Below are 9,199 nucleotides of genomic sequence, written 5' to 3' on the forward strand. Positions count from 1 at the left end.
TGAATGTGAAAAACGTCTGAGTTGTATGCAAAACAATAAATATGATTTAAAATACTTTTAAAGTGGTACAGAATGTGTTTACAAGATAAACACAACACTATAGAATTACATATTAACATGTATTTTATTTGATTTCTAGAAAAATCTGTCAAAAAGAGTTATTGTATTTTAGCAACGTCCTTGTTAAATTATGATACTACTTTGATTAGATATTTCAGAAACCAGTGAATTTCAAAGCCATTTAATATATTTACAGTATTGTGAGAGAGAGAAGTAACGGTGAAAACATTCCCATCACATTATGACATAGGAGAGTAAGGAATTAAAGTATGTGTATAGACCTTGGAGTCAGACAGACCTAGATACAGAGACTGACTTCATTATCTTCTGAACGTGTATTTAACACTATTGAGCTTCAGTTTTTCACATTCTAAAAATTAGAGGAGAGCTTAAAAGTATGGGTCACAAACTCCTTTGCCAAGAGAGGCCATGGAGGTAATTTAAATGTGTGTTTCAGGATAGGCTAGTTCATATAGTAGTAACAGATGGTCCCCAAATCACAGTGGACTAACAGCAAAGATTTATTTCTCATTACCCTGCCCATTTGTTATGGACTGTGATTCTGCTCTTCATTGTCTTTTCTCCAGGGCCAAGGCTGATGGAGAAACCCCTGCTTGGAATACTGCCTCATAGCTAAATGTCCAGATGTGGTGAACTGCATGCTAGTTCACAAGCTTCTGCCCTAAAGTGATAAATTTCATTTCCATCTACATTTTATTGGCCAAAACAAACCTTGGAGCCACTCTAGAGTTCAGCAAGGCAAGGTTAGGTAATCCTCTAGCAATGAGGTAAGTTGGAGTATTTGGCCACTTAAAATGCCAACTTAGTTGGCATTTTACCTATATGCTAACTGGCAACTTTATAAGAAATATATAGTTTCTCTAGGTTACTACTTTAAAAAGAATATCTTTTAACTGAATATGAAATTCTGACATGTTGGTTAAAAACGCTCTTATTTCATTACTTTCATATAGTCATTCCTGAACTGCAAATCTACGATTTTAATCATCATAAGTCACACTTTGATTAAAGTGACAGATAGTACACAAAATTTTATTTAGCTATGTAAATAAATTTTCATTAGATGTGTAACAAGCATGCTGATAAAATGGTTAGGATTTTCACCTACAACGCTAAATATACATTATAAAATAGCTGGTGCTATCTTGATGTTTGAAAACATGTTAACTATTCTTTCCCTTTTGTACCTCCTTTTGGCTGTTTTATTAGTAAGAGCCTAACCAAAATTAGAGATCAATGGAAACTAGTGTAATTGCATTCACAGCTCAGGAGGGGAGTAAATGGAGGGAAAGAATAGGTTTGGAGTATATAGCTGTTCTACACTTGATCTGGAAGCCTGACCAACCACTGCATGTGGCTAGAAAATCAAGTCACTTCTTTCTGCCCAATTTCTCATAATTATAATTATTAGGTAAGTAACTACTACTGTGAAATCAAATCCTTGGGTTGGGTACTCAACCTACACCTTGTCAGCTTCTTGCTGGTTCTGGAGTTTAGTTGTTTACCAAGGATATAATCTATTACCTTTTATCAACTATCCTCTTTTTTTTTCTTTCTTTCTTTTTCTCTTTTAATTTTAGTTTTATTCATTTTTGCTTATTCAATATAGTTTTACCTAATTTACTTTCTAAAGTGAAGCAATAAAGGAAAAATTGTTTCATGTTGTAAGGTAAAAGAACTTGTAAGAAAAATTATTGAAGGGATGAGTGTAGTTAAAATAATCCATTTCATAAACATGTGTGATTGGAATACTTATTTCCCCAATACTCCTCAGCCTATCCCAGCACTTTCAAGGATGGCTTCCATAAACAGCTTTATCCTCAGTGACTTATAAAAATCCAGCAAAAATTATTCTCAGTACAGATGCTATGCTTGAGTTACTAAGATAGATGTTTGATAGTCCCTGTAATTTCACATCAGTCCCTACATCAGAAGTTGAACATTTTTAAATCCACAGTCTATAATATATTTTGCCTGCCTGTATCAATAGCATGTTACAAGGCAAGAGGTAAAGGCAGAAGGGAAGAAGATAGAAGAGGGACCTTCCCCAAAACTTTCATGTCTGGCTGGTTAAGAAACAATGGATGCTGCGTATTTCATTAAAAGATCCTATTATAGAGCAGAGTATAGGATCTCTAGCCGGGTTTCTGGCTCTATTTTTCATCTGACGCTAAATATATGTGTTTTTACTTGGATTTCTCTCCATTCTAACTATACAGGTTCCTTCAATACTCATGTCATCAGGGATGAGGCAAAATTAGGGAGTTTTTCTCAAATAGGCATTTGAAGCAAAGTAAGCAAACATCTCTGATAGTTATTCCTCTTAATCTGCCAGGGTCCTTTTTAGGGCAACCTGGCCCCATACCTATTTTCATTACTTAAAAAGGATTAGGAATTTATTTTATCCTTTGACTCTGTTCACCCACTAGCCTGAAGAAAGTTCTTTACATAGGGTAATTAGGCTGGTTTTTTTTGTTTTGTTTTTTAATCCTTTATCTCCAAAACAGGAAGGATGGCAATCTTTAAGATTCAGACTTTAGCTCTTATCTCTTTGTTTTACGAATATTTCCCACTGACTCTGTTGTTACTCTTCATCTGTGCAGGGTCTAATCTCCCTCCCTAAAATTCCAACTGTATTTTACCCAGTAGGCTTCATGTGGGCTAATAGCTTCTTGTGGATAAATGACCTAAATTTTAGGTAGACAAGCACCAGTGTAGTCAAGGAGGTCCAAGAAGCCTGCAGATTTACTTGTTTCTAAGCAACAAACATGTGACCTTTAATTAGGTGCCCTTGGCTTGTCAAATTTGCATTACACCATGCCCAGAGCTATAGATTTAACAAATCCTAAGATCTAAGGTAAAATCAATAGGTGTAGGCTTTCAGAGAAGATAAACTCTGTATCATTTCTGTTGATAATTATTTCTTTCTTGGAATATGGCAAGCTGGGCTTCAAAAAGTAATCATCCCAATTCTCTGGCTTATCTTTTCTAATGGATTTCAATATTCTGTTTTCAAGATACGGATAAGTGAATTTAATTTCACAATATCCCATAGTTTTGAGTTTTTTTCTTTTTTCAACTCTGGTAAAATAGACTGAGGGGTAGATCAATCAAACTTATTTTTAGCATCCATAAAGGTCCACTGTTTACTGTTCCTGAATTAGTTGCCTATCAAGGTACTTAACATTATTCCCAGAAAAAAACCCACTCTGGATATCTGTTCACAGTTTTATTTACTTTTAACTCCTTTATGATGTACACGGTATAAAAAACAAATATATCTGGGGACCTGAAAGTCAAAACTATTAGCAGGACCAAAGGGACTCTTTATAGAAGTGTTAAAGAGCGAGATTTCTTTTCTGCAGAAAGTATCATGGTTCCTAGCCTATGGAAATTTTAAAAACTATATACATGTGCTGATCCCACACTCAAGAATTCATGTTATATCAGCATAGGGAGTGGCCTAAGTATCTGTACAATTAGAAAGCTCCATAAAAGATTCTGTTGTAATCTCAGATTGAGATCCTCTACCAGTCTGAAGATTAACCACATCATGATTAAGAGCAGAGCTTCAGAGACTAACAGATTTGTACTGGATTCTGGCTCCATCATTTTCCTCAACTTAGTTGTCTTCCATATTTCATTTTCCACAGTCTCTTATTCTCCACATATAACTAACAGTTCAGACTAACAACACGAGTGTGCTAAATGCTTTAGACTTGTTAATTCATTCAGTCCTCACAATAGCTCTTTCAGATTATTATTTTCATTTTGCAGACAAGTATACTGAGGCTAGAAAATTTGAAGAATTTGCTCCAAATCAAACAGCTGTAAAGTAGCAGAATGGCCTACTGAATATGAGTTTAAGAAATTTATTTTTACTAATGTAAATCTCAGTTTCCAAAGAAAGGATAAGGTTGTTTATAAATGTATATACAATAAAAAGATAAAATAAATTTGAGGAGTTGAGGAAATTGAGGCACAGGGAGACAAACAGTAGGAAAATAAGGTCATACTATGATTTTATTGCCTCACATCTACGCTCTGAAATTCCATACATTTGTTATAAAGGTGTCATAAATGTCACTCATTGTCACTCTGTTGCTAGTACAGAGACCAGAGGGAAAGTCAGCCTTAGCATTTCCCTCACCTCCTGTATCCAAATCAACACCATGCTCATATATACATACAGTCTAAGACAACACTTGGCAGTACCCAATCTAATTTTATTCCAAGTTAAAATTATTGGACATATACTCTATGGGCTTGATCATTAGTATATTAGTTTGCCATTTTTGTCGTGAAATGAACAGAAATGTTCTAAGAGAAAACCCTTATTTTGTTACTGGTTACTATCTCAGCCAATCTCCAGATTGAATTAGAGTCTCCTATCTAGGTACATATCCTAACTAGGCTCTTCAGTTTTCTTAAGAAAATGCTAACTCTATCTCCACATCAGCATTTGTGTCTATCTTTAATTATATGCAATATTTATACTGCTGGATTTTATCAGACTGATTTATCAACAACTTAGTAGCAAGAAGGTTTTTATAAAGATTGATAGTAGAAATCACTGGCCACCACTTTCTCTATATTCTGAATTTTATTCTTAGATTAATTTGGACTACCAACAACTGTAAAACTTCAGTGTTTTTCATTTTGTAGAATTGCTTTGGACTGTCTGGCATTATGAGAGAGATGTTATAAAAATATATAGCTGTGAAAGATATGTCATATTTAACTTGTTAACAATGAGTAAATTGTATACTGCATCACACCATATCTTTTTTTTTTTTACAAGGATCTATGAGAGATATTTACTTCAATTCAGTATCAGAAATGTTTGGGTTCCCATTGAACAGCTAGTTTGATTTTTTGTTTTATATACTCTGGCAATTTTGTAGCTGTGTGACTGATTCCTTTTCTTTGCCCACAAAACTCAAAGCTGAACCAGCAGCCTCTGTTTAGCGAAGTACAACACGTTATGGTATCATTTTGTGTATTCACCTCATCCCTGGAGTATGTTTGTGTACATGGCTGTGTGTAACCAAAAGCCCAAATAGGAGATTCTTTTTCCTAATGTCTTGAAGTCAGGAAGTTTGTGGTTGATAGTGCTTCATTTATAGCTCAAGGAATTCAGGGTCAAGGTCTCTAAAAATGTTTTGGTATTTCCTTCATGGGCTTAAGATGATTGTTCCAGCTGTAGGCCTCATTCCTTTGTTTGCAAAAGGAAGGAGGAAAAGACCAGAAGAAACATGGCTGGTCCTGATAAGAGGTGTTCCTACCGTCTATTATTTCACATCAAACCTCCTCAAAACTTAGTAGCTTAAAACAATTTATCATCATCACATACACTTCTGTGTATTGACTAGGCTCAACTGGCTGTCCTTACTTGGGATATCTCATGTGATTGCAGTCAGACTGTGGCTGGTGCTGGAGGCATCTGAAGGCTTAACTGGGCTCAGAGTCCAAGGTGACTCGCTCACGTGGCTGAGTTGATGCTGACTGTTGGCCAGGAACTCAGCTGAAATGCCTACATATGGCTTTGGCTTCTCATAGCCTGGCAGCTGGGTTCTGAGAGCGAACATCCCAAGAGTAAGTGTTAAAAATGAAAGCTGCAAGACTTTTAATGACCTGGCCTCAGGTGTTTTTGAATATTGCTTCTGACACATATTCTGGTCAAGAAAATAACTAAAGTGTCCTCAGATTCAAGGGGAGGAAATTACAGCCTACCTTGTCATGTGAGGAGCAGCATGTGTGGGCATGGAGACAAGGGATCAGTGGAGACCATTTCTGAAGCCTACCTACCACAGTCTGTTCTCTTGCTACCAGTATTCATGTTCGTTCATTCCACATGCAAAATAGACTTATTCCTCTACAATATCTCGCAAGTTGTATTCCATTATGACATTGGTTTAAAGTGTAGGATCCGTCATTTAAATGATGTTCAGGGGATGATGAGGGTCCAGTTTCTCAAATGCAGTTTCTCAAGCATGATTTTTCTCTAATGGAAGATCTTTGAACTAAAGAGACAAGTTATCTGCTCAATAAACTCAGTAAGTTATCTACGCAACACAATATTACAATGGTGATACAAGGGTATGAAATTTGCAAAGCAAACAACTCCGATTTTAAAAGGGAGCGGGGTCTGACAGGAGGCACATAGCAGTCACTCATCCACAAGAAGTCTGAAATCTAGCTGAGCACATGTCACCAGTTCCTTGATTAAGGCTGAGTCCTGCTTCCTGAGAATGAGTCTGACACTTGGGTCTGCCTTATAGTTTTCTGGCTATGCTCTCTAACACGTCCCTTCTTTTCATTTAGAACTGGTCTATGTTTGCTGCTGAGTAGCTTTCTCAGCCTACTTGCTGCTTTTAGAAGGTTGGAGTGCCCAAGGGCTCTTTTTTATTGTGAATTGCCTCTATTCCTTTCAGTCCAGTTTTATTAGGGTTCACTCTATTAGACAAAAGCCATCCCCACAATTCTTTTTCTTTTATTTTAGGCTGAAAGACTCAATAGTGTGGAATTATATCCTTAATATTCTTAGGAGCCCTATTTTCTGTAAGACACTCTGTGATATTCATAGAAGCTTTTTTATTTTGGTTAAGGCCCTACCAGAAATGTTTCTGAGGTGTCAGTAAAGTGTGCTCTAAAGGCACCATTGAACTGAAATTTATTCTCCTGTTACCTGTTATTAGAAATATTCTGGGTTTGAGTTTTGCCCTGAAGACATTTCTTGTTTTGAGAAACCTCTTGCTGCCTACAAAGACTGGAGATGATAAACAGTTCTATTTCTGAGCCAAATAAATCCTATCTCTTTTCTTTTCCCTCTAAATTCTTCTATAAAACACTGAATATTGTCTTTTTTAGCTCATTCTTTCTCTATCTGTATCTTATCCTATTCATCTAACAGAAAACAATTGGCACTTTCAACATTCTTCCTGGAAATCTCCTTTGCCTGATATATCAGTTCATTAGGACCATTTTCTATTTTCTACATTACTGGAGTATGTCGTTACTAAACTTTGTCTAACTAAAAGTTTTCATATGACCTGGTTTCAAAAATTCCTGACAGTCACTCCTGCTATATCCTATCAGTCAAATCAGTCACACAAAAAATAGGAGTTATAATGAGGAAGAAGGGAATGGGTATTTGGTAGGGAACTAACAACATTTGCTATCTTGAATAGAGCCACCTCTTTTCCAATGAAGACATCTCAAACTCTTTCAGTTGCTGCATCCAAATCAAAGTTTCAGATATGTAATCTTGATGATAGGTAATTTCACCAGCAGGGCCATGTGTAGTTCCTGGCTGTCTGGCAATTTATTAACTAAAAGGTAAATTGTCCCCAAAATATGCACAATATTGGAGAAAGTATAGATTAACAATTATGAAACCTTCCATTTGGAAAAAGATAGGATTAAGAAATACAGAGAAGTAACATCCATAGACAGTTTCAAATTCTGCTGATAAGAATAGCAAGGACTCCCTGAACTAGTGGCAGAGTAAGCTCTGGGTCAGCCAATCTTGTACTCATTCCATTTTTATGGTCCCTGGCTCTGCTGAGATGCTGCACAGATCTGATACTTCAGGCTGTTGTACTTTTCAAAAGCAATTGCCTATTATTGTGTGTTGGGGGAGACTGGGAATTGTTTCATACCTTTTTCAGTGGAGCAATGACAGTCACAAGATTTTGCAATCCAGACTGGGTGTTTGGTCATCTACTGTTTTGTCTGAAAATTAGGAGATTACCTGTGTCCAGTCAGTATCCTGTAGATGTAACTAGCTAAAGATCTTACCTAGTGAAGGTTTTTAATCTTGAATATTCTCTTTACTGAATAGCCTTTACATTCTGCCCATTCCCCCTCCCTTAACTTAATGGTCATTGCCTTGGAGTAATTTAAAATAATGTATATGGGGTAAGGCCAAATCCTTAATCGCATTTTTGCCTTCATACTAGTTGCATTTGCCTGGCTGCCTACCAGTTCTATCTCTTGCTAAGGTTGCTGCTTTGCTGCCATTGCGATGGCTTCTATTTAGGGTGTGAAGTATGTTTGTTTGTTTCTAGGCCCTAAATTAGGGGATTCTCTGCCAATATAGATGTTAGACTGTAGGGAGAGAGTGTTTCTCTTACGAAAGTGGCCTTTCCTCCCATCTGTGCTTCCAAGCTATCTACCTCTCACCTAGGTTCATCTAGCTCTTGTAGAATTTTCTTAAAGGTGGCAATAGACCTAGCACTAGCCAACATTCCAATCAGTCCTCACTCTTCCCAACAGTACAGCCTCAGTCAGTGTATAGTTTGCTTCAACAAAGTTCATCAGATAACAATTTGACCAAATATTTTCCATTGTATCTGAAGTGTGACCAATTTTCCAGTGTCAAGTATCTAAGAGTTGACTTTTCATCTTTCCACTTTCTCCATTAAGTCAAGTCCATATTTTAGTCCCTGTTACTTATTTGTAGTAACAATTACTGAATCAGTCGCAGTGTTTGTGTGAACAATGCATTTTAAATAATTTAATTAGCAATAGTTAGTTCATAAAATCCCCAGAAGAGCCAGAGAAAAAACTGTTCACAGAGAAACATTACTGCTACCATGGCTTGTCACCTAACACTTACAACACTAGGAACTTGATAACAGAAACTGCTCCAGCTGCCCCAGAAAAACATACCTCTGATTATACATGCCAGAAGATCAGATCTCCCTGCCCGAAGGCTGACTCATTTTGCTTCATTCTATTGCCAAACTTCCTCTTGGTATCGCAAAGCAGTCTGGGGATTGTAGTTTTTAGCTTTACAGCCTCTGTTTTACAGAAAAGCAAGCTAAAAAGGATGCAAGTGGTTGTGTAGAATCTGCCACACCTGTTTGTTTTGTTTTGTTTTTATTTTTGGCTGCGTTGGGTCTTCGTTACTACGCGCGGGCTTCTCATTGTGGTGGCGTCTCTTGTTGCAGAGCACCGGCTCTAGGCACGCAGGCTTCAGTAGTTGTGGCTCGCAGGCTCCAGAGCGCAGGCTCAGTAGTTGTGGCACACGGACTTAGTTGCTTCGCGGCATGTGGGATCTTCCTGGAACCCATGTCCCCTGCATTGGCAGGCAGATTCTTAACCACTGCGCCAC

This window comes from Lipotes vexillifer, unplaced genomic scaffold (assembly GCF_000442215.2).
Source record: "Lipotes vexillifer unplaced genomic scaffold, Lipotes_vexillifer_v1.1 scaffold510, whole genome shotgun sequence".
Classification (NCBI taxonomy): Eukaryota; Metazoa; Chordata; class Mammalia; order Artiodactyla; family Lipotidae; genus Lipotes; species Lipotes vexillifer.